This window comes from Lynx canadensis, chromosome B1, assembly GCF_007474595.2.
Source record: "Lynx canadensis isolate LIC74 chromosome B1, mLynCan4.pri.v2, whole genome shotgun sequence".
NCBI classification, from domain to species: Eukaryota; Metazoa; Chordata; class Mammalia; order Carnivora; family Felidae; genus Lynx; species Lynx canadensis.
The window spans coordinates 124,758,192-124,782,536 of record NC_044306.2 but is presented as its reverse complement, the minus strand read 5'-3'; the positions used below and the strand labels follow the sequence as shown (position 1 = coordinate 124,782,536).

Genomic DNA, 24,345 nt, shown 5'->3' with positions numbered 1-24,345 from the left:
TCATTTCAAGCAGTTAGACCTTTTGTACTCAACACCTCAATAAGGCAGAAGGAAGACTTGCTCTACCTATTTTCTAACAGCATAATTCCCTCAGTAAATGGAGAAATGCTATGTATACAATTAGTATGCAAAATATTTCCTTATTTATTTTGAGTGAGAGAGATAGAGAGCAGGGAAGGGACAGAGTCAGAGAGAAAGAGAGAGAATCTCAAGCAGGCTCTGTGCTGTCAGCCCAGAGCCTGACACAGGGCTTGATCCCACAAACCATGAGATCATGGTCTGAGCTGAAATCAAGAGTCTGACGCTTAACCACCTGAGCCACCCAGGCGCCCCTACAATTAATATTTAAAAGGGGTAGATTGAAGAAGAGAATCTTCACTCTCACTCCAAATAGAAAATGTTCTATTGGAAAAGAGGCAAGTTGATGATGGCACATGACGAGGTCAGGATAGTAAATGGGTGGTTCCCTCGCAGACAAAGAGAGCCTGAGCCTTGTTTTCCAGATAACACCATGGAAGTGGAGAGAAAAGTCAAGCCCTTAGATAGCCTTCCAGGGATTTCTGTACCTTATTTTTGAATGGAAATAGCAGCATGATACTTGTTCTTAGCAATATGGCATGGGACTATAGGAGGCAGAGCCACAGGGTAAGGCAGAGAGGAATGAAAAGTCCCTTTGTGGAAACATATATGGATTGGTAAATGGGTGTGGACAAAACAATGGATCTAGCCCATACAGAATGGGGATACTGAGGACCTAATGAATCTCTCCAATGCCTTGTGCTATGTGAGATTCCCAGAACTTAGCAGTAACTTGGAAAAAGAGGAAGGGTAGGTTATATCTTAAATAAAATTATGTTTCCACCACATTGGCAGAAATTTAGTTGTTATACAAAATAAACTTATAAAACAGAGATTCTTACTTATATAAATTTGAGACAGTCTATCCCCAGCCAACAAATTGATTTATTTATAGTTGATTCTTTTACCAGTCATTTTAATAACAATACTTTTCATTGAATGCCATATCAATCACTCAGGTGACTGAGTCAGCCATTCATATTACCATGATTGACAGATTTTTAATCAGGTAACTTTTGCCAATTAAATATACATGCATATGCTTCACTACTTAGAACTTCTATGTTTACTGGTATTCAACTTCAATTAATTCTTGGCTTGATTTCAAATTCATCATATTTTAAGGAATTTAATCTGATTTTACAAGAAAAGTATTTAGAAAGTTCCACCAATTCTTCTGTCCCAACTGAGAATAACTGATTTGCACTTTTCTCAGGGAACATACTGCTTTTTTATATCTTATATTATAAAGATTTGTGGGGCATCTGGATGGCTTGGTTGGTTAAGTGTCCGACTCTTGATTTTGGCTCAGGTCATGATTTCACGGTTCATGAGTTTGAGCTCCATGTCGGGCTTTGCGCTGACAGTGCAGAGCCTGCTTGGGATTCTTTCTCTCCCTCTCTCTCTGCTCTCCCCTGCTCATGCTCTCTCTCTCTCTCTCTCTCTCTCTCTCTCTCTCTAAATAAATCAACAGAAAAAATGAAGATTTTTGTGATTTTTTTGTTTTCTCTCTTGGTCTTCTAAGCACCTAGAGGGTCTATTTATTTTTGTGGGTTAAACATTTTTGTATCTTCTATGGAGTATAGTAGACTTGTTTAAAGGTAGAAGTGCTGAGCAAATATTTAGCAAATGAATGAGAAAAACAATAAGTAACAATTATATTCTATAGAGCCAAAGTCACAAATACATTTTAGAACCCAAACACATTAGGATAGAAATGTGTTTCTATCATGCCTGTAGCTACAGAAGATGTTAACACACAAACTAATTCCTTCTGAAATAATATTTCAAATCTAACTATTTTTAATAACAAAATCTCCTAATAAGTTACAAGTTCTCTTGAAAGTGACTTGTATGCTATTTGTAATATTTTATGATATTTGTGGGGCTTTTTAGAAGTTACATATCACTTTGGAAAAATATTCAACTAGATAGTCATGCAATGAGCTAGATAATCCTCCCTGGGGAATGTTTTCTCTTTGTGTACATGGGAGTCTGAGCAATGTTCTCTTGAAGATTATCTTATACCATGAGATGAGGTACTGCATCAGGTACCAGCTGCAATCTCCACATGGTTTTCTGCTCTAGTTTCAGAAAAACACATTGAAATAGACACATCTGAACATGATAAATGCAGGGATCACTGTAGCAGAGTCCTGTGCTCTGTAGGAAAGGATGCAGACAGTCAGTCAGATGGAGAGTTTAAAAGGGCATCCTGGCTGCCTAAGCAATCTGAAAACCATCAAAAGTGATAAATCTAGTGATATTCCCAGGTCATGTTCCAACTTCACAGTTTGAGTATAACCAAAGTTCAATTTGTGATCCAATTTCTCCTCTATACACTATCAAAGTTTGGTTTCCTTCTTGACAATATCACTTTTTGTCAACTGACATTCTGTTCACCCACTCCTACCAAACATTGAGTTCTTGTTCTATTATTCTTCATTGCCCCAAATGGAACTGTATTTATGTTGTATATAATCTAAATGTTCCATATTGTCTTGTTACAAATCTGTCCAATATTTATCACTCAGATTTGTCCATGCGTCTTGCCACTTATATATATTAACAGTGTCTGCCTTGGATTATATCTACCAGATGTCCCAACTAAATTGATGAAACATGACAGATGAAAAATATGACTTCTTTTGTATTATTAATATCTGGCAACAGATTGCTATCTCCTAAAAAAATATTTTATTGCCTCTTTCAATATTTTTTCAGTATCTGCTCTGTCCTGGGCCCAGTGATAGGCACTAGAAATGCATCTCACTGACTCATACTGAAAAACAATAAAAGGAAAAGTTCCCACTAATGACTCAGAATGGGAACATCTACAGTGATGGTAAAGAGGGCCTTCCAAGTTAAATGGCAGAAAGTTAGTGATGCCTGATTAACCTCTCTTCACATTCTCACTGAAACACAACACAAAATAAAAGGTGATGTGGAGAGATTTAAAAATACTGGAACTATTTTTTTTAATTTGTCAAATATCAATAGAATGTCCACCAACCAAAGTTCTGATGAAGGCTTCAGGCAAAACAGCAGGTGCACACGAAGAAAAATCATGATGCTCAGCAGTATTGTAATCACTCACTCCCTACAGACCCAGACTTTTTTGTAAGCAGAGAGAAATAAGTCACACCCTTATAATACCAAACCTAGTTTATAGAGCATTCAAAGCTGTTTAAATCCTTCTCCCAGCCACATAACCACTTTTTATGCAATAATTCTTTCCTACTTCAATTTCTAGAAATGTGTTGTATTTGAAGGAGGAAAAAAGATGTATGTTAGTGCTTTATGTCTGCCAGTAGCTGTCAGGGGCTTCACCCTGCCAAGGCATAGGAACAATACAATCTGGCCATTGTAGCTTACCATTTATTATCTGGAGAAAAGACACTCTATAAAGTCTTTCCATTCATTCAGAAATAGGTAATTTCTGGTACAAAATTAGCAGTTTATTCTCCTGCTTTTTTAAATACTATAGACAGTGAAACAAGATAACAAAACAAAATCTTGAGACTTGTAGATCAAAATATTAATCGTTGCTTTTCTTTTTCATTTCAGTATTTTCATCTGTCAAATTTTCTAAAATAAATTTGTATTATTCTTGCAGTCTTAAAAGACTCTCTAAAATAACTCGGTGAAATAATTTAAACTAGGTCAGTCTCATGCTTTCAACAGATACTAGGACAGCTGGGATCTTGCTCTATTGGATTTGATTCAAAGATGATGTAGAATTTTGTGTTCTACACAGGAATTGCCATATGAGTCAACAGACTATGTGACCTTGCTCAGACTTTAACTAGATAGGCTGGCTACACCAAGTGCTTGAAATGTCTGCCTCTGAGGAAACAGAGTGAAATTGGAATTAAACCAAAGGATTTACCAGAACACAGTGACTATTAGAGTAATTCTCAAGAAAGTGACAGCAAATACATTTCACAAAAATCTCATCTCTACCCAGAACAATAGGAAATAGAATACATCTTGGGAATGGTATCACTGATATGATATACTGTGAAAATTTTCATTTCAATTTTAATTCAAGGTCTATATGAAATAGGAAAAATAAAGTCAGGTGTTCAGGTTGCTTGGCACAAGGGACAAATGAATTTGCATTTAAGTTTTTTTTTAACTTTTATTCATTTTTTGAGAGAGAGAGAGACAGATAGAGCATGAATGGAGGAGGGGAAGAGAGAGAGGGAGACACAGAATCCAAAGCAGGCTCCAGGATCTGAACTGACAGCACAGAGCCCCACGCAGGGCTCGAACCCACGGACTGAGAGATCATGATCTGAGCCTAAGTCGGACACTTAACTGACTGAGCCATCCAGGAGCCCCTATATTTAAGTTTTATAAGCAATAACAGAAAAGGAAAAATAATGCCAAAGACAATAATAATAGCAACTATAACAATATTAATAAGTGAGAATGCTAATACAAAAGTTTGGATGAATAGTTTTAAAAAGACTTCATTTTATTTAAGTTTCACAACTGTCCTAGCATATTGCTTTTGTCAATATTATAAATAGTCTAAGAGTACTCACCTTTTTCAGAGCTTCCTTGTTAATTGATATTTCATGGAGTTTACAGTAACTAACTGGCAAGATACCTTGTCTACTTATCACCTTCCTCAGATGTATCCTTTTCCTTCTGGTTGGGCTAAACTACCTCACTCACTTTGGGTCTTGAAGTACTCAGTTCTTGGAAATTTAAAGCCCAGCCCATATTCGGAAAGTGTGGTGAAGCAAGACCTTGACATATCAGAGGGGAATAAAAGACTTAAACTCTGGCTGTGTTCGGTGGGTCTGTCAATGGATTGCATCTCTTTCCCTGGAAAGAAAAAAAAAAAAAGATATAACCAAAGACTGTATTAATTTGTTCCTAGAGACTGAATGCACAAAATCCCTGAACTTTGCAAAAACCTATTGTTTTGCAAGTCTTACTGACACCTGGTGGCTAAATCTCAACAGATTTCGCAGTAACCAGTGATGAGCTGTTTTTGCAATAAAACATCTAGGATTTGCAACACACTTGACACTGAGGGAGCACTAAACACTTAACTCCAGTCTAAGCAGAGTAAGAAATTCAGAGTTAAAGCAAAATCTTGCAATTTATTCATGTTCAAAGACACTCATGGGTATTCATTTTTAAATTTTTACCCCTATTTCAAAAACTCAATTCATCTGCTGGAAGCTACTCTGTGGGGAAAATCTTCTGAGAGGTTGGAGGTGCAAACAAAATATCTAAGATGTATTTCTGATATTAAATAGATTTTGGTTGCTTTTTCTCTACATACAAAAGCACTAATAGAAGTACCAATATTTAAAAACCTTTCAGTATTATGTAGTAGGTCTGTTTTATCCTCTTTTTTTTTTCCTTCCAGATAATAAGCAACATAAAAAAAAATAATACAAATTCACAGCTCAGGGAAATTCTACACACTGAATTACTGAGAGACTGAGGCCTTCTCATGGCTGTAATTTTAACCCAGTGGTTCTCAAACTTTATGGTGCTAGAAAAAAAAATCACTTTATCTTTAAACACACATTGACAGGATACACCCCTAGCATTCCTGGTTCAGATTCAGTAGACCTTGGGTGGAGATCAGGAATATGTAATTTTATCTTACTTTCAGACTTATATTCAGAAATCCCAGAAGGATCCATCTCTCATTCTTCAAATTCCTCTGGTCCTTTCCTCATTCTCAGTATCCTGATTGTCTCTGGAATCCCCACTTCTGTATCTGTAGCCCACCTAGCATACATTCTACTTCTTCCCATAATATCATCCTGATTTTCTCTTAGTGAATAACTTCTGCAGCCTCAGTCATGTTGAGCCAGTGTGATTCAGAAAAGCTTGACCCCATGTCTATTTGAGGGTTGGGCATGTGAGCCACACCTGGACAAGTATTCTGTTTCCCAGACCATAGCAATTGGTTCAATTGCTAGATGGTGTGCATTTAAAGGAGACTTTTATTATGGGAATTACTGAGCAAGAATCACTGTGGTTGTGGTCACTTGGCTGGAAGAATATAACCTTGGAGGTGCTGTTGGCCATGCGTATTACTCTGTATGAAAAGTAAAATCACACACACTAAAACAGCTTAGAGGTGATAAAACATAGCTTTTTCTGCAGTCACTGTTTCAGCACCTGGATTTGTGTCTGAAGCTAGTCAAGACACTAACTTTTTCTGTTCCATTTGTTCATATTCCCTTTGTTTTGTTTCCATTATTTATAATGACAAATTCTGTAATCCTAGTTCCCTGGCATATGACTGCCTCACCTGTAAGCTCTTGTGTTTTTCCTCCCACATTTTCTGTGTTTGGGAACATGGCAAGGGCAGACCCACTGTATAGAACAGGGCACATTACAGGGGATTTAGGGGGCTGAGGTGAGGGCAGGTTGGGTAGAACTGCTTTCCACATCAGCCCTCCTCCAACTCTAATGGGCCCCCACCTCCTCTGGCACCACCAGTAGGAGTTCACAGTTCTTTCTTCACAAGTGATATTTTAGAAATGTCCCGAGCTCGCTCTTGCCTCCAGTCCACTTGGGCATCTTCAGTTTGGACTTGAGGTTATAATAGGCACCTCTCATCTCTCAAACACCTCTCAAACACAGATCCAGTGCTGCCTGTTGAGAGGCAACTTCAGTGAGAAGCACCTGCTGGAGGGCAGATGCACAATGAATCCCATGATTTTAGCAAGAGCAATGGCATTGACGTCGCTGCGCTCGTCCCACCGGACAGCATCATAGGCTTTGGCTTGAACTGCCGCCATAATGACGTTCACGTCCTAGTTCCCATTTCCCAGCATGTTCTGCTCACGGCGGGGGCATCACTGTGGTGTTCAGAGACAACCTCTGGAGAATCTCTTGCAGCATTTCCTGGGCAAAGGCATTGCTTTCCTTGAAGTTGTTACGGAAGGCATGCAAGGCACGAAGGTCCCTGTGCTGTGTTTTCACGGTAGATTTGTGGGGATGCTGCTTGGGGCAGCTCCAAAGATTCAGATTCGGATTCAGATTGTCTCCTTTCCATGGCTCGTGTAACTCATGTTTTCACTTTTGTTTCCAGAGAGGGCTGAAAACCCCTGCCCTTTCCTCCAGAGGAAGAATATAAGCTTCTCAGCCTTTTCAGGATTCCTGAGATCTACCTTATTTTCTGGCGTCCATGATTTATGCTTTGTCACGGGGAGAAAAGGCTGGAATCAAAAAGGACACACAAAAAAATCAGCTTCTCTTTTTAATAGAAAGATCACTATTGGATTGGTATGCTTTGCCACCAAAGTCAAACTGCAGATTTAAAAAAAAAAAAAAATTAAAGAAAATCTGTGGGCTCCTGGGTGGCTCCATTCATGATCTCATTGGTTGTGAGTTTGAACCTCACGTTGGGCTCATTGCTGTCAGCACAGACCCTGCTTCGGATTCCACGTCCCCCTGTCTCTCTGCCCCTCATGTTCTCACTCTCCCTCCCTCTCTCTCAAAAATAAATAAACATGAAAAAAATTAAAATGCTTAAAACATTAAAAAATCATAGAAAATCTAAGACCTTGTTTCCCTTCTCCCACTCTGCCTTTCAAAAATATCCCAATTTTCTTGCTGTATTTTCCTTTCTGCAAATGCCAACTAGGCCTCAAAGCCGGGGGAACACAAAAGAATTGGTCACTTCACTCCTTTTCTGACATTTCTTTCCAAGCGCAATGCCACTAACTCAGGAGACAAGGCCTAGGTGGGAGTGGCTGGGCCACAGCTATAATATTATCACAGCATTGCCCTCCTCATTATATACATAATAATGTAAAAGCTTCATGATTTGGCTTCAACTTCAATGCCTGTCACTACACCGATTGCTTCAATACTTTCCAGCCAACCTGGTACTTTTTCATTAGCTCTTCCTTCATCTAAATGGATTATTGTTATTGTTGCTGTTGTTATTATTACTACTGTTGTTATTAATGCACTATTAATTTTGCCTGAAATGTACATCACCTCGTTCTGCACATGGATAACTCCTAGACACCTTTCAGACAGCAGCTTAAATGCCATTTGAACAAGACCTTCTATAACCACCTCCCCTAAAAGTTGTTCTCCCTGTTAGTGTGTGTTACTGCATCCTATTCGTTTCCTTCATTGCATTGTGCACAGATTTCAACTATGGATTTATTCTTTCTTGTTTGTGTAATGTCATTCCAAGACAGAAAAAACTATGTGTACTTTGTCTAATACCAATAATAGATCCTCTAAAAATGGCACGTTGAACAGATTATAATTTTTTTTTAATAAGGGTAGTCCTGCACAACTCAATTAAAAGGAAAGATGAAATTCATTGTATTTAAGTTAGCTTTTACTCCAAAATAGCAAATCACCATTGTCTGGCACGTTAGCCTAAGGCTGCTTAACAGACCACTAAATTTTGGCAGCAGCATGCCAAATACATTTTAATTTTAGCAAAATTGTTAGAAATATTAGTCCATTTAGTTATGCAGTTGTCAAAACTTTGCAAATGTCCTTCTGGTTAATGCTCTGTAGTTTCAAATGACTGTTTGCATATCTGCACGCTTATCCTGACTTTTCATACCTGCTTTGGGTAATAACCCCAGTGACATATGCAGACACAACCTCATGCCTGGCTAAAGAACCAACTGACTCATCATCCTTTCTCTCCCTCAAGGCAGTGCTACAAATGTTTTCCATCAGGGTCCTCCTTCCTTCAGTATTGTAAGAAACAATCTCATTCAAGAATAGTCTCTGTTGTCTGTCCTCTTTTTCTCAGTTCCATAAACCAAATCATTTGCTTGGTTTTGGATAAATCTGTTGTAAGCCCATGGAATACCGGCATCATAATTGATAAAGGTAAACTTCTTTTCAAATAATTAAAATAATGTTTCAATAATTAAAAAAATTCACTTTTGAAGTGAAATCATACATGAAAAACAAAACAAAACAAAAGACGTGCTGTTGATTTTTAATGTCCATGTGAGGGCCTAGAAACTCACCTTACTTGCTTCAAATACAAGCTCTAAGGAAAATTGAAATGTTTTCATTATATGTGTTATTTATATATTTTATATTTATGGCTTGTACCACAACAGCATTTTATTTCAGTATTTCAGTATTCTGTATTTCACTTATACAGAATGCAGTTTGATTTTGTTTTCTCATTATGTTCATTCTCTAATATTAATAGGTTTTGTATACTAGTACAGAAACATAGTTTTCTGTGGGAAAATGCATTCCAAATTATAAGCAATTAACTTAATAAGTCTTTTGTATTGCAAATCCCATATTTGAGGATTCTTTTGGGGGAAAGTGATAAGAAATCCAATCTAGTCTTCTCCATAAAGGAGCTCAAGATGAATCCAAGTATTAAGAACACATAATGGATTATTAAAGAGATTTAAATAATAGTTTGGGGAGGGGTTAATTTATCAACCATGTTTATTTATGTTTAGGCAGATATAGTACAACACTAAAGAGGAGATATGAGTAACCACACATGTATTGTTCCTGGCTGTAATAAAAAACTCTTAATGTATGTACAGAAGATATGTTTTGTAATGGTTTTCCGAGAGGTGCTCATTATCGTATTGTTTGCAGATTTTTTTTTAGTTAATAGGTATTAAACTTCATAACATGATTTGGTATAGCTACCAATATCATGATACTATTTTATTTCTTTTTTAACTTGTTTTTGTAATAAATTACATTAATAGATTTCCTTATCTCAACTAAGTTTTGAAGTCATTAGACTCCTTCATGAGTCTTTAATACAATGATAGGTTGTACTTACTAATACTTTGAGTTTCTCACATCTTTGCTTAAATGTGAAAATGTTCTTTTTTTGCATTCTTTCTGTTGTTTGCTATCAGGGTTTTGCTCAACTGGTAGAATTTGTTGGAAGATCTAGAAAATTTAAAATAAGAATTGTAGCTTCCTTGAAGGGTTGGTAAAATTTACAGTTTCCATGTTACATTTAATTATCTTTTTCCTTGTGTTTCCCCCCAGCCTCATCTGTAAGTTCTTTCAGTGTAGAGACCAGGTCCTGTACCTCTGAACATCCAATACTTAGTGTCAGCTTTGCCACATAACAGATATTCTGTGAATTGATGTTCAGACATTAACAAAGTGGTGCAGTTGGAGAATTCTTTGGATCTAGCCAGGCATAAATAATGAAAGGAAGAGCTTTCTTTACACAATTCTCCAAACTGTAAGCTTTCTCCCAAACAATAAATAATCCCTCTACTTTAAGATAAATGAGCATAAGGAAAATTTTTTCATCTAACAGTAATATTATCTGGATAATATTCCTTGAACTCATTGAAGTCCAATTTTACTTTTATTCAGTTTTCATGAATCTTGAATATCACAGGGTACAGCCACACAATAAACATTAAAATGTTAATTTTGCCTTTGAAGAAATGATAGACTTTAAAAGGAACATTAAAATAGAGAAGACAACCAAATTTTGCATACACAAAAAGGTGTTTTCAAAGGTCTGAAAATCTCTACCTGTGTTCTGCTCTTTCAAAATGAAGGGGCTGAGAAAGAGTAGGATTATAATGAATGCACAGGTATTTGTTATCCAGGTTTTGGAGATGAACCCTTAATGTTTTTTTTTTCTTCTATTGTTAACAGTTGAAAGCCTTAGCATACTTGAAAATAAAATGTACTTAACATTCAGAACAGCTCCTACCATATTCCTCTCTGAATTTTTCATCTCTATATTAAACGTGGTGAGCTCTCCCTCCTTGTAGACCACTTAAACTCTTTTGTGAAATAGACTATGTCTTCTTTATCTTTATTTCCTTAAATATCCCTAGTATAATGGTATTCATGAACTAAAACATTCTGTAAATGTATATGAATTTCTTTTTAAAAATTATAAAAAATGTGAATGTAAAACTATGACATTAAAGACCACATTAAACAGTATGTAAAAGATATACTAGAACCTAACAAATTATATAGAAAACATGATTGTGCACATTTTAAGTAATATATTGTTCTCTTTATAATGTAAATGTTCCTCATTGGCTTGTTTGTATGAGGCCAAATATCTCATTTATTATTGTCAAATATTTTTCTTCAAGCACTTAAATATTTCTTTTATAGATTTTTTTTCCTGAATCAGAAGTTCTGACAATTGGAATTACTAATTATAAAACCACAAGGAGTTCAAAGTTTAGGTGTACTTAAATGGAAGAATTTTTCATGAAATGCTAAACATTAAAAAAATCCTTGAGAAAAAAATTATAAATTGCATTGGCATGACCAGCAGATTCTAGGTAAATGGACACAGATGGGAAGTTTCAGAACTTTACAAAACCCTTAAACAGACATTTTTCTTCCAGTCTTTTCTTTGGTGATTAAGATCCATTTTATAAAGATTGAAGTCAAGGAAATTATTCACATCTATGCTTAGTACTATTGAAGCATTAAGCTGACAACCTTTCTCACTGTATTTTTCCACATTATAAAGTGCCCCAAGCATTGTGGTAATTACCCCCTTGGAATATATAAATTGCCTTATATAAACTCTGACTATTGTTGCTGAGTTGGGCTTTAGGATTATCTCTTGGGGCATTATAATAAGTTAAGCACCTATATTTGTCTTAAAATTCATTGTCCAACTACATAAGCCTCCAGTGTGACAAAACCCATTATTTTATGGCTCTTTTGTCTAATTCTAACAAAAATTAAGAAATTCATTTCAGCCTTTTCTACATAGAAGTAAATATTTTGGGAGAACACAACAGTTTTTATAGGTAAAGTGTCATGCCAAATGGAATGAACCTTCTTTCTGTAAATATTTTTTTTTAACTTTCTGTAGCTTAGTTTGGGGGTTGTTTCAGTTATTTATTGGATGATTATTGTATGTCAGGCTAGGGATTGGCAGTAAACCAGGTTGTGAGTAATTAACTGGGTGTTGAAAGATAGGAGACAAATGTTTTGGTGAGGAAGATAGGAGTGAGAGAGAAAATTAGGTTGAGTGCAGAGACCCAAGATGTACATTACTCAGGACATTCAGTCACTCCTTGCTCTCCTATATCAGAAAGAATATACTGAGTGAAACTGGAAAATTGAGAGTAACAAAGTGTTCACTGTTACAGTGCACAAAGATGCACTCCTACTGAGAAGGATGTGATTAAATTAGGTTGCTTGAAATTTATTCAGTGGCAAAGTGTAGGGAAAATTCACTAGGAAATAAAAAGGAATAGGAATAGCTTGCAGAATTGAAAATGCTGGTTTAAATATTTCAATTGTTATTTCTCTGTAGTAATGGCATTCTGTAGCAAATGCCCTCACTTACCAAAGTTGGACACTCAGAACTGGATTTAGGATTACATATTTGTTTTCTGAGATCTTGATAAATGTCATAAAAACTGAAACAGCAATTGCCATGTTTACTTCTTCCAAGTCACAGTGCCCAGATTCAGAAGGGTCTCAATCAATGCTTGAATAAATAGATGCATTAAAATCCTGTCTATGAGTTATAGCATTTCTTTGAATTAAGAAAAAAAAAATGAGAAGCAAGATGCTAGAAAATGCTGATGTAAATTGGAAATTAACATTTAAAAACTGTTTTTAGCTACCATGCTAAATCTTCCAGCTGAATCATAGCAAAGTAGTGAAATCAGTTTGTGAAAACAGGGTTAGTAATCCAAGTATAGGCAGTCCAGTGGTGTGAATAGCAGTATTATGACCTTTTCCCTTTTTCTTACTCACGTTTAGGAAACTATGAGATTAGATTCTGGCATGCACAGGATTAATGGGAGAAGGGGGGGCCGAAGAACATGGCAGTCATTATTGAATTTGAGCAGTATGATAAAGTCTCACACACCTTAATAAATCCCAGAGCAGCACATGTCCTAATACTGAAAAGGAAACGTTAGTTGTAAAGCATTATCATGCCAGAGAGCTTTGTTAAGATGAGATTTTAAGAATCTTTAAATAGCTGATATTTAAAGAAATAACAGCATTATAATTGGGAGATACTTAATTCAGTTACGTATGTACTCTCCAGACAAATGAATTACTTTTTGAGAGAGAACCATAGTACATTTGGACGATAAAGTAAAACTAATTAACTCAGTGTCACAGTACACAGAGATTTCAAACACAAAAAGCCCGTTAGCTGAGCATGAGCCAGAAACTCAGTTTTCCAGACGTAGACCTGGATGATAGCTGTAATTCATGTCATTTTATGACATTTCATGGAACATTTGGTCATTATGACATTTATGATGCAATGAAATAGGCCATAAAATGCTGTAAATTGTTGGGAACAAAAGACATTCATATTTGTGATGGGCATTTGAGTTTCAATCAAGACGTTAGTATGTTAAATCAAAACTCAGAGTTGAATGTTAAAGTTTTACTTTAACATTGTAGTTCTTTCTTTTATTTTTTCTCCTTCCCCAGCTCCTCTCAACGTTTCTTCCTCTCCACTCCCTTTCCCTCTCTCTCTCTTCTTTATTAAATCAGATGAATAGTACAGAAGGACTATAAGTAAAAACAGAGGGTTTTTTTTCCTCTCATATTTACTATTTCAGTATTTCTAGAGAGTGAAAAACATCTATACGTATTAGTCTATGTGAATGGGAATAGCAAATAAAGAAATTGCAGAATACACAATTATCAGTTCATTTGTATATGTCTTCTGCTCAGATAAAATGTGGAACATGCAGAATGCTTACTGGTAAATGATTACTATATTTTTCCTAAATCTTGAATATCATTTCCTAAAAACTTATTTTAGCACCCACTGTAAGGTTTTTAAAATGTCAGAATTGACCTTGCTGAATTATGCATGAAATTAATACAAAAGTTTTTTTTTCCCCAGGAAATAGATTTAAAATGCATATTCATTTTAGGAAGAGAAAGACAAATGTATGCTGGAGAGCATTTTTACTAACAAAGCTTGGCTATTCTTTTAGATCTTGTTACTTGTTTAGGTTAGTATCTAGAAAGTCACCAGAGTATCATTTGAATATTAAACTTTGATAGAAGATTCATTACGACCAAAGTATTCCAAAAATGTCATCACCCACAATGCTCAATCAATGTAGAAGTGCCTAGCTGCAAAAATATGTGAATGCAAATAAGAGTACTACTGTTATTACCAAGATTACAACATTCTGGGCTGCCTGGGTGGCTCAATAAGTTAAGCATCTGACTTTTGATCTCAGCTCAGGTCTTGATCTTAGGGCTGTGCATTCATGCCCTATTTTTGACTCTGCACTGGACATAAAGCCTACTTAAAACAAACACACACACACACACACACACACACACACACACACACAAACGCAAACATTCCAAACTTGCAATTTTATGGCTGGTTCACAAATAAAAGATTAATTCCCTTACCTAATGCATATAAACTACTGTACTTTCCAATTATCTACTTACAAACTCACCTTTTACCATTGGGTGAAAGATAAAGACAGTTATTTGAATATTCCAATATTACAGAAAAAGCAGTTGAAAATATTATTTAAAATTTTTTTCCAATGTTATTTTGTAGGGTGTAGAAAAATATAGTGATGCATAATTAAGCTCAGTAACATGAAAATACTATTAATAAAAAGTTATTATACTAGTAGAATTACTCTCCTTCAATGTATTTGAACCACATTATTTTATTCACTGTTTCTCATTTAATCTTGTACGGTGTTTGTGGTCGAAGACCAGAGTAAATCACAGAATGGAAAGGCAAATAGGTTTATTAGGAAAGATAAGTTTTATTGTTTTAATTTAAAAAAGAAAGTCCGTGTCATGAGGAAAAGTAGATTAAATTTACAAGGATATCCTCTCCCTTACTGACTGTATCACCCTCAATGGAGCTATATCATTCTTAAACACTCTCAGATTCACTTTCACCTAACATTGATAAGCTTCATATGCCTGCACTCTGCTAAGTATCTGTAAGTGCAAGAACTTGGTGTAGTCCTCAAGAAAACTTTCTGAGGACTGTATATATATACATGATATACATGTATACAATGTATACATGTACACAATACATGATATATCATGTATACAATGATATAGCTCCATTGAGGGTGATACAGTCAGTAAGGGAGAGGATATCCTTGTAAATTTCTGAGACTTGAGAATCTTGCTCAAGGTCACATGGAGATTGTTTTGAGATAGGGCTTTGAATCCACATCTTCCTAGAATCTAGCACTCAGTCCCATGAATAAAGTCAGGTCTATATTTTCTTTCCCAATCTGTGTTATCTTTTATTTCCTTTTCTTGTCATATTGAATTAGCAAGCACTTCCTGTACAATATCCAAAAGGAGTGATTCGGGAAGGCATCCTTGTCTTATACCTGATTATAGTGGGAAAATTTTGAAGTTCTCACCATTAAGAATGATGTTTTCTGTAGATTGTAGCTAGGCTGTATTAAGAATGTTCCTTTATCAAATTGAGAATTTTCCCCTTTATTCTTAGTTTACTGAGTTCTTAATTGGTGTTGGATTTTGTCAAATGCTCTTTCTGCATCTATTGAAATGATCATATGAAATTTTTAAATCTGTTGATGTGATAGATCACATGAATTGATTTTTTTGTGTGTGTGATTTTTGAATGTTGAAACCCCCTAGCATATCTGGTATAAAATCCATTTGGTCATAGTTTACAATTCTTATACTTTTTTGTATTCTATTTGTTAATGTTGAGGATTTCTGCACCTATATGTTCATGAGAGATACTGGTCTACAGTTTTCTTTTCTTGTAATGTTTTTGTCTGGTTTTGGCCTCATATAGTGAGGTAACAAGTATCCCCTCTGCTTCTATACTTTGAAAGAGATTATACAGAATTGGTATAAACTCTTCCCTAAAAGTTTGATAGAATTCATCAGTGAGTCTATGGGGGTCTGATGCTTTCTGGTTGGAAGGTTATTAATGATCAATTCAATTTCTTTAATAGATATAGGTCTGCTTAGATCATCTATTTCTTTTTGTATGAGTTTTGACAGGTTGTATCTTTCAAGGAATTGACCTATTTCATCTAGATTCTCAAATTTGTGGGCATAGAGATGTTCATATTATTCTTTTATTACCCTTTTAATTTCCATGAAATCTGTAGTGATAGATGTCCCCTCTTTCATTTATAATATTAGTAATTTGTAACTTTTCTCTCTTTTTCTTCACCTAGCTGAAGCTTATCAATTTTATTGAGCTTTTTGAAGCACCAGCTCTTGGTTTTAGTGATTTGCTCTTTTTACAAAAAACATTCCTGTTTTCACTGTTATTGATTGCTGCTGTATGCTTATTATTTCTTTTGTTCTGCTTACTTTAGATTTAATTTGCTCTTCTTTTTCTAGTTTCGTAGTGAAAATTTAGTTTATTGATTTTACATCTTCTTTTCTAACATATGCATTCAATGTTGTAAATTACTCTATAAGCACAGCTTTCACAGCACCCCACAAATTTCAATAACTGTTTTCATTTTTATTTAGTTCAAAATATTTTTCTCTTGAGATTTCTTCCTTGACCCGTGTGTAAGTCAGAAGTGAGTTGTTTAATCTCTGTGTATTTTAGGATTTTCTAGTCATCTTTCTATTATCAATTTCTACCTTTATTCCATTTGGTCTGAGAGCAGACATTGTATGATTTCTATTCTTCTAAATTTGTAAAGGTGTGTTTTATAGCCCAGAATGTGGAATCTTGGTGAATGTTCTCTGTGAGCTTGAGAAAATGTATATTCTGCTATTATTGGATGAAGTAGCATACAGGTGCTAATTATATCTGGTTTATTGATAATATAGTTGAGTTCAATTATGTCCTTACTAATTTCTTCCTGCTGGATCTGTTCATTTCCGAAAAGGGCTTTGAAGTCTCCAACTATAATACTATATTCATCTATTTTTCCTTGCAGTTCTGTTTTTGCCTTTTGTAGTTTGATGCTTTAAGAATTATTTGTCTTTTTGGAGAATTGACCTTTTTATCTTTATGTATTATCTTTCCTTATCCTGATAACTTCTCTTCCTTTGTAGTCTGCTCTGTATAAAATGAACATAGCTTCTCCTGTTTTCTGTTTGATTTGTGTTAGCATGGTATAATTTTCTCCATGCATTTACTTTTAATATATGCAGTATGTATGTATATATATAATATATACTCAATATATTCAATATATAATATACTTTTAATATATATGTCTTTTTTAAGTTTATTTATTTATTTATTTAGAGAGAGAAGGAAGGGGGAGGCAGAGAGAGAGGGACAGAGAAAATACCAAGCAGGCTGTGTGCTGCCAGCACAGAGCCTGACATCATAGAGTTCTATCTAACAAACCAAGAGATCATGACCTGAGCCGAAATAAAGAGTTGGATGCTTAAAACTGGATGCTTAAAACTGAGCCACCCACTCTGGGGCGCCTGGGTGGCGCAGTCGGTTAAGCGTCCGACTTCAGCCAGGTCACGATCTCGCGGTCCGTGAGTTCGAGCCCCGCGTCAGGCTCTGGGCTGATGGCTCGGAGCCTGGAGCCTGTTTCCGATTCTGTGTCTCCCTCTCTCTGCCCCTCCCCCGTTCATGCTCTGTCTCTCTCTGTCCCAAAATAAATAAAAAACGTTGAAAAAAAAATTTAAAAAAAAAAAAAAAAAAAAAAAAAAAAAAAAAAAAAAAAAAAAAAAAAAAACTGAGCCACCCAGGCACTATATATATATATATATATATATATATATATATATATATATATATATATAAAGTGTGTGTGTGTGTGTGTGTGTGTGTGTGTGTGTTTTACAATGTGTTTTTCTTATGACAGCAAATAGTTGGGTCATGTTTTTCTTTTGTTTTGTTTTGTTTATTTTTATTTACTCAGTCTCTCAGTCTCTGTCTTTTAATTGGTGCATTTAGACTATTGATATTCAAAGCGACTATTTATATAGTTGTGTTAATACCTAATCTATTTGTTACTGTATTCTATTTCTTGCCCTTGTTCTTTGTTTCTGTTTTTGTCTTCAACTCTTTTTCTGCCTTTTTTGTTTGTGTGTGTGTGTGTGTGTGTGTGTGTGTGTTTCTTTTCAGAGAGAGAAAGAGAGAGTGAGCAGGGGAGAAGCAGAGAGAGAGAGGAAGAGAGAGAATTCCAAGAATTCCAGTCTACTGACTGCACAGAGCCCAGTGTGGGGCTCAGTATCATGAATCATGAGATCATGACCTGAGCCAAAACCAAAGTTGGATGCTTAACCAACTGAGCCATCAAGTTGCACCATCAAGTTTTATCGTTTGATTTTTGGAAATCTTTCTGTGTTCCAGATATAAGTCCTTTGTCAGAAACGTGTTTTGTTTTGTTTTGTTTTTAATTTTTTTTCAACGTTTATTTATTTTTGGGACAGAGAGAGACAGAGCATGAACGGGCGAGGGGCAGAGAGAGAGGGAGACACAGAATCGGAAACAGGCTCCAGGCTCCGAGCCATCAGCCCAGAGCCTGACGCGGGGCTCGAACTCACGGACCGCGAGATCGTGACCTGGCTGAAGTCGGAGGCTTAACCGACTGCGCCACCCAGGCGCCCCAGAAACGTGTTTTGTAGATATTTTCTCTAGCTCTGTGGTTGATCTCTTTTTTTTCTCTCAATTCTTTCATAAAACAAAATTTGATGAAGTCTTAATTTGATGAAGTCTTAATTTGACTTCATCTTAATTTGATGAAGTCTAATTTGTCAATTTTTCTTTTGTGATACGTTCTCAGTTTCCTGCAAGACTAATTCTGAGACTAATCTCCTGAGAGACTAACTTTGACTAACCCAAGATCATAAATATTTTCACCCATGATTTCTTCTAAACTTTAATAGTTTACACTTTACATTTAGTTCTACATTCATTTTGACTCAACTTTCATAAAAGATGTAAGGTATATGTTGATGTCCTCTTTTTTTTTTTTGGCATACAGTTGTCTAATTGTTTACTACCATTTATCAAAAAGACTATTATTTTTCCATTGAATTGCCTTTGCACCTTTGTCAGAAATAAGTCATTTTTTGGGTTTCCTTCTGGACTATTTGTTTTATTCCATTGATTATGATTCTATACTTTAACCAATAACTTGATCACTGCAGCTTTGATTGCTGTAACTTTGTTCTAAATCTTGAAATCAGGTAATGTGGGCTTTCTAAATTTATTCTGAGGGGGAAAGAACATGGAGGATGGCATTCAGTTTTAGGGGTCAGCTCTGGAGGTAGCATACCTTACATCATTGTCAAAAATCAGACACATGGCCAAACCTAACTGCAAGAGATGCTGATAAATACAGGTTAGCCGTATGCAAAAGAGGAAGAATAAACAAGTTTGGTAAAGTCTGCTGGTTTCTTCAACAGAAATCAATAAATATTTTGTTTTAGCTTTAATGATAAGGCTTTTAAGATATACAAATTTTACTTCAACTCTATCTTTCCAATCTCATCTTTCATTTTCCTTGGAAAAATTACTAAAAAGTGTTATGTACCTAAGTCTTAAGATTATGGTTTCTTCTGTTTCTTCTGCTGTATTTCTACTTCTCAAAAATCCTACCTGTCACTCACAGATGGCCTCAGATGCTACCTACTAAATGAAACATGTCTGGATTCCTAATGATATGTATGATGTCTCCTTTCTCTGGACCTCCATAATACTTTATATTAATGATGTTCTGTTTATAAATTTTATTTTCTTTACAATTATTTATATACTCTTCACTAGGTTTATATTTTTTGAATAGTATGGCTATAGTTTATAAATATGTTTTATTCCTTGCTGTATTCCTAACACAAGAACTCAGTAAACATATGTTTTATTGTTAATGGTTCAGCCAAATGGCCCTAACATTTCTAGTGAATTAAATTGAAGTCCTCATCGGGCCAAAGCTCAAATGAAAGAGCATCAGAATTCATATGGCATTTTTTCACTATGAAATGCTTCTATAAGGGTCAAAATATTTCTCTCTAGATTATAACCCCTAAATCTGTCAGAGGTTAGGGGAGGTGGCTGGAGAACACAAGGGCAGGGAACTGATTTCTAAAACCTATACTTCCGGTCATCTTTGTGGCTATGATTCTTAAAATATCATCAGTTTGTCATTGCCAAGGGAAGGAAAGCAATTCATACCTCTATTACCTCCTATTCCTTTTGTCCCTAGCCCAGGTGGGTTTTTCAAAGGGAGTTGGAAGAGGAGAAGGAACAAGAAGGAAACAATGAAATAAGGAAAATAACCCTGAATGTAAGGGGATTTGAAATATTCTGTGACCTACAGAAGTCAAGTGAATGTCAGAGTAATAATAGAGAGAAGCATTTTCTGGCTACAAACTTCATTAATTAAATTAAGAAGTGCAATTCCATTAATTAATTTAGCCTACAATATTCTAAGAGAACCACTGGGAATTCTCAGCATTTTTGTATCTCATTTCTGTTGTAGATGATCCCTGTCAACTCTTATTTCCTCCAAGTACCATGTGGACCACGGTTTATATTTCTACTACAGGCAGATGTTGCACTTAAACAGTGTTACTCATGAAATAGCCAATTATAAGTATATATGTTTCATCAATATTATATTTATTCCTCTGTATCTAAAATATTGGTGCATTTGTTAATATGCACATATAATTTGTTGATGACTTTTTTGTCTTTTCATCCCAAATATTTCATATCTCTCTAAATGTTATCACCCAGCTTGTAAAACCAGAAATCTAAAATCATCTGTATCACTCAAACTTTAAATTAGTCAACAAATCCAATTGATTATATCTTCTACAGATTAGTCTTTCTTTCTATCTAGCCATCATTGCTCTATTCAGATATCTTTATCTTATTGTCTAGGTTACAACAATAGCTTCATAACCTATCTCTTTTCTCTAATCAGTTAGTGACATTGCACCCATTGTTAATGAATGTCATCAACTCATTGCCTTCCTTAAAGTTTCTTCAGAAAACTTGTAGGATACAATTTCAATTTCCTAGTAAGAATGGCCTTCAAAATTTTCCCTGGGCCTAATTAAGCATTGCTGGGGGCGATGGGTGGGGGGGAGCATTTATTTATTTTTAACCTGGATCCACAGATAATTTCAGAAAAATAACAAATGGTATATTTATGTGCGATTTTCTTGTGAGGGCAGTATAATTATTTTTCATTATTTATTCAAACTTATACATGACCTCTCAAAATTTAGTCTATTGTTCTATAATTTTATCTCTAACTTTCCTTCATAATTTTATGACTCAGCATATTTTCCCATACTGTTACAGCTTCCAGGTGCCTTTCCTTTCCCCCTCTATGTTTTAACCATACTTCCCCTGTGCAAAAAAATAAAAAATAAACCCATGAAACAAAATAACTTTTTAACTACTATATAATCTTCAACCCATAGTTCAATCACATCATGCTTCTTTTCAGCTCTTTTCTCCACTCTAACAGATTTAACAACTTCTATGAGCTACTACTATATTTTTTATATATGCCTTATGGTAAGCTGCTTCTTTTCTTAAAATTTTTTTTAACTTTTATTTATTTCTGAAAGAGGGGGGGTGGGGAAGGGGAGAAAGCCAGAAAGAAGAAGACAGAGGGTCTAAAGCAGGCTCTGCACAGTGAGCACAGAGCCCAACACAGGGCTCAAACTCATGAACAGTGAATTCCTGACCTGAGCTGAAATCAAGAGTCAACCACTTAACCAACTGAGCCACTCAGGCACCCCTGGTAGGCTGCTTCTAAAATGGCTCCCAGTGAGTCCTAGTATTCAAATCCTTGTATACCCTTCTCCCTTTGAATGTTATCCACACCTAATTATTTCCTTCTATTGAACAGAATACAGTCAAAGGGATGAAATGGCACATCCAAAATTAGGTTAAAAAAATCTAGTTTCCATCTTACTTGGCCTCTCTTGTTTTCTCTAATGAAGAAAACTGCCATGTTGTGAAATACTATGTGAAGAAGCTCTTGTGGCAAAGATCCAAGGCAAGCTTCTGGCCAACAACTCACGAGGAGCCAACAACCAGAGAGGAACTGAATCCTTCCAACAACCACGTGAGTGAGTCTGGAGGTGGTTTCACCTCCAGTTGAGCCAGTTGTGGCTCCAGCTGAAACTTGATTGTCAATATTGCCAATATTAGGGGACCCAGGAAAACCATTCTGATTACTGACCCACAGCAACTTTGAGACAATTAAATGTTGCTTTAAGCCACTAAATGTTGAGGTAATTTATTATTAAACAATAGATCAGTGATACACAGCATTATTATTATTATTATTATTATTATTATTATTATTATTTTGCTTGTCACAGGGAATATGGATTAGATGAAATAAGGTAAGTTTTGGAACTAAATCACACTGAGTTCAAATTCTACTTCTGCCACATTGTCAACAATGGATTGGACAAGTTACAGTAACAGTTTCCTTATTGATTAATTTTGATACCTGTCTTTCATGATTGTTGTGAGAACTATCACAAATAATAGAGTCTCTACTGATGCTCTGTTATTGTTTATTGTATTATTTGTCTACAGAAGTGACTCTTCTGCTTCTGTATATGATTCTCAAAGGCAAGGATAATGTTTTCATCCACTTCTGTAACACAGTATTTGACATATAGTATTCAATAATAAATGTTGAATTTAAAATTAATTAAGTAATGGAAATTACATGTATTATATTCACTCCTTCTCTTAAAAGCAAGTATTTAGAAACATTCAGTGCTTTGGATTCTTATTTAATAGGCATTCAAGAAGCAAAACCTGGAATCTATTTCTTCATATAAAAGTTGAAAGTTTTAATTTTGCAATGCAGCTATTCTATTTCCTTCACAAGCAACCATAGGATTTATGTTAGTTTTAATGTTAACACATGCTCATTATTAATTACTTAATGTAACTACAATCAGTAGTGAAAACAAAACCTTCAAAGTATGCTCATGAAAGTAAAGCACAGCCAAAGTATCGTCCATTATTGGAACAAATCTGTTGTTCTCTTTAATCCCTCTCTCCCCTAGAGTTCACCACTTCTTGAAATAAAATAAATAATACTGTGGAGCACACTACTTTGTAATTCCCAAGAATGTTTTTTTTTTTTTATTTTTTTAGTGTATGTGAATTAAAGGCAGATTTTTATGTAAAAGCTATGTTTTTTTTTGTTTTTGTTTTACTATTTACCTCTCTTCTATATCTTATCTCTTTACATTTTTAAAGGGTAAGCTTCCAGCTCTTACCCTCACCTGTGTTTATTCTTTTTTTGTTGTTGTATATTTATTTATTTGGAGAGAGAAAGAGAGAGAGAGAGAGTAGGGGAGGGGCAGAGAGAGAAAATCCTAAGCAGGCTCCATGCTGTCTGCACAGAGCCTGAGGATGGGCTCAAACTCACAAACCATGAGATCATGACCTGAGCTGAAATCAAGAGTCAGACGTTTAACTGACTGAGCCACACAAGTGCCCTCACTTGTGTTTATTCTTAAGTACCAAATTCCCTGCCATGCAGATATGCTTTGTCACAATCCCCGCTAGATTTTAAGTATTCTGTGAGCAAATCAGCTGCATATAGTCACCTGCATTTTGCTCTAGATTCCAACACTTGTAGACTAATAAGGAAGTCACCAAAATGGTTCTCCTACATGAACATTTCTCTTCCAGTACTGAATCACTCATATCGGCCTAAAAATTATGCTGCTGTATTTCCCTTCCTAAAAAGATGTCTCTCAACCTCACTGTACTGCCCTCTCCAACTAGCATTTCATTGATTGTCTTCCCTTAACCACAATACACTTCGAAAGACCTTTCTATGTTAATGTCTTCCATTCTCTTTCCTCTATTTCTCTCTTGTAAACATTTGAATTAGGCTCTCACCCTACAGCTTCACAGAAATTACTCTTGCCCAAAAACAGTGATCTTCATATTGCTATTTCAACGTCAATCCTCAACCCTAGTTTTATTTCAAGTATCACAGTCAGTTAAAAATTGGACATGGTAAAAAAAAAAATTGGGCATGGTAGATCAAACTCCATATCTACTTCGTCCTTCTTGAGATATTTTCTTCATTTGACTTTCTGGATGCAAGCATTTCCTGGTATCTGTGTTCCATGTAACTGCCCCTCTCAATCTGTTTTAGTTTCTTCTTATTTTCCAAATATCTTAATCTAGGAATTCCCTAGAGCCCCATTCTTAGAGTTCATTTTTCTCTATATCTACACTGTCCAATGGAAATATGAACCACCAAAGAAATAATTAATATATTTACTCAAATGTCTCTAGATATTATTTAATATTTAACTATATAGAAGTTTTATATTAATAATTAA

At 35.3% G+C, this 24,345-nt stretch overlaps 1 pseudogene; it reads right to left on the bottom strand.

Moving 5' to 3' along the window:
- Positions 1–6,462: 6,462 nt before the first annotated feature.
- Positions 6,463–24,345, bottom strand: part of LOC115513030 — a 35,839-nt pseudogene continuing 17,956 nt past the window's right edge.